The following is a 3,166-nucleotide window of genomic DNA, read 5'->3' on the forward strand; positions in this document are numbered from 1 at the left end:
CTGGCATTAGCTGGGCTGCCGGTAGGAACTGGGGAGTGTTGGGTTCCTCTGGGCTAAAGAGGGAGAATGAAGAGCTGGGGCCTAGAAGGACAAAAATGAGAAATAGGATAGGAGGAAACCAAGCACAAGCCAGCTGCTGGTACAGAGTCTGGAGAAGCCACTGATAGAAGTGCTCAGAGAAGCTGGGTGGTGGTGGCGGTACACGCCTGTAATCCCAGCACTCGGGAGGCAGAGGCAGGTGGATCTCTGTGATTTTGAGGCCAGCCTGGTCTACAGAGCTAGTCCAGGACAGGCTCCAAAGCTACAGAGAAACCCTGTCTCAAAAAAAAAAAAAAAGTGCCCAGAGAGGCAGTGGCAAAGACTGGGCTGCATGGCATTCCGTCTGTAGTTGTTCATGGATGCATGTGTACCCCTCTGGTGGCTCACCCCTCTGGTGGTCTCCTACCCAATCCTTGATAAGGTCTCTGCATCTACCAATGCTTTCCCGAGTAGATGTGTTTTGGTGTATGGGAACCAGGACGGCGCCTCAGTTCATACATGCGTGGTCTGTGTAGTACAGTGTCACCCACAGAAGTTGTAGCCCATGCTAACTAGCAAGAAAGAGGTTCCTCCAACGTGGCTCCCCAGACTTGCTAGCAAGGGCTTTGGAAGGCTCTGGAGCAGGGCATGGGATGACAGTTGGGGCTGATTTCAAAGGCACAGGAAGCTAAGTACTAACAAAGCCTCTCAGCATGAACAGTTCTTGCTTGGTTCCTGTCTAGTTGTCAGGCTGTCACTGATGATGGCCAGGGAGTCCGTATTCCCACCTGACCGCCTTGCTGACATGTGTTCTGAAAATGGCTGTGTGGATACTTAATGGCAACTTAAAACTGAGTGTGGACAGGGCAGGGCTACAAAAAGAGTCCAGTGTCTCTACTCATTCCATAGCCTTCCCTTTCTGTGGGAGAAAGGCAAGCACAGACCCCCCATCTTTCTTCTCCCCTCAGCATCCAGATCTCGTCTCCTTCCCTGGCTCCACATCTGCCGTCTTGTCCCTTCACTCCAGTGCATCAGCCCAGGTTCCAGTCGTCTCTGCAAATGGCCGTTTTGCTGTCCCCCTCCTCTCTGTGGGCCGCTGTTGGCCGCCACATATAAATATGACCCCTTATTGTCTTTCTGTAGTTCCTTCCCAGTTAAGCAGAGTGAAATATGAACATGATCAGTGAGCATGGCCAAGATCCATCCCAATGGGCCCCTGCCTACCATGACAGCCTTGGCATTTCCCCACACTTCAGGTGTTCTATTGAGCCTTTGCTCAGCAAGGGACCCACAGTTCCAGAGTCCTTACATCCTCCCTGGCCTTCTGGCTTGGGACTTACTCTGCCAGCTTAAAGCAATGATGCTCAAGAGTCCTGAACTGACTGACCAGTGGGCCTCCAGGTGGTGACAGCCCCATGGCTCATATACAGAAACTCTCTAGGGACAAGAGCCTGTTGGCTCTCTTGAGTCTGTATTTGCATACCAAGCATTGTGTTTTTTATTTAGATATTATGCAAAAATCAATAAAAACGGAAGCACTTCCTGTAGATGCATAATTTACAGTTTAGAGTAAAACTGAAATAAAATGGAGAAAATGTCAACTCTCCATACCCAAACTTGGAAACCCTTTTATTCTGATGGCTTGAAGGAGGGACATAGAGACAGAATGCTGGGGATACTGGCACAGATACCTTTTGTCCTTCAATCCTTCCCTCCATCCCACTGCCTGATTCTGAGAGGGCCTCAGGGTACAACAGATGGGTCTTGAGCACACCATTTTTTTTTTTGTTTGTTTGTTTTTTTGGTTCGAGACAGGGTTTCCCTGTGTAGCTTTGCACCTTTCCTGGAACTCACTTGGTAGCCCAGGCTGGCCTCGAACTCACAGAGATACGTCTGGCTCTGCCTCCCGAGTGCTGGGATTACAGGCGTGCGCCACCACCGCCCGGTGAGCACACCATTTTTTGGAGTCAATCTCCAGTTCTGTCAGATGGAATGCAATGTATAACTTCCACTTTTTTTTTGAAGATTCGTTCACCAATAACGTCTTACATCATTCAAAGCTACTAAAAGGTGATGTTCTTGAACTAAAATATCAGGATCCTAGAGTTTGCTGAGGACTCCAAATAATATTCCTCTAGAAAGTCTAGACACTGCAACTCCTGGAAATGTCCCCAACATCCTGCTCTTAGAAGTGTGGCTTCTTCCAACTAGAGGAAAGGCTGTAAGTCCGGAAAGAGCAGTCATGACTGGTTAGCTGTTACGACACTTGAGTTTTGTTTGTTTGTTTGAGACAGGGTCTCTCTATGTAGCCCTGGCTGTTCTGGAAGTCTCTATATAGATCAGGCTGGCCTCAAACTTACAGAGATCCATCTGCCTCCATCTCTCCAGTGCCACCACAACTGGCTTGATTTTTTTTTTTTCCGAGACAGGGTTTCTGTGTGTAGCTTTGGAGCCTGTCCTGTACTAGCTCTGTAGACCAGGCTGGCCTCAAACTCACAGAGATCCACCTGACTCTGCCTCCCGAGTGCTGGGATTACAGGTGTGTGCCACCACCACCCAGCTTGATTTTTTTAAAGAGCAAAAAAGAATTATTTTGAGTCTAATATGCATAGGGTATGAGATGCAAAGGTTAAGGTGAACCCAACATCGAGCCTAATAAAGAAAAGGCTTTCTGAGGTAAAGGAGGGTGTGCAGGCTGTAGGGAGTCTCAGGGGTAGTATATGGACAGCAAGCAAAAGATTTTCAGTATTTGTAATTATGTATCATGACTGATTTAGCTTCTTCATCAATTAAATTTATTATGGTGTATCTATGATGCACACACATGTCAACACTGTATGCAGGGCCAATGATTTTACAGTAAGTTGATATTTATATATTGTTGTTTAAATATACGTTATGTCCATTAAACCTGTTATGAAAGGAGATATATACTTATGTAAAACATATTTATATATTAATGTATTTGTTTTGTGCTTCTTGGTGGGTGATGTTTCCTTTGTGAATTTCTGTGAGCTTTTCTGTTTGTTTGTTTGTTGATTTATTGCTGAGAATTAAACCTAGGCTTAAAGAGGCATGAACTACATCCCTAGCCCATGCCTCTTTAAAATAACCTGCAGATTTTACTAAAGTAAATGGTTTATCAAGT

The sequence above is a fragment of the Onychomys torridus genome, chromosome 8, assembly GCF_903995425.1.
Source record: "Onychomys torridus chromosome 8, mOncTor1.1, whole genome shotgun sequence".
Classification (NCBI taxonomy): Eukaryota; Metazoa; Chordata; class Mammalia; order Rodentia; family Cricetidae; genus Onychomys; species Onychomys torridus.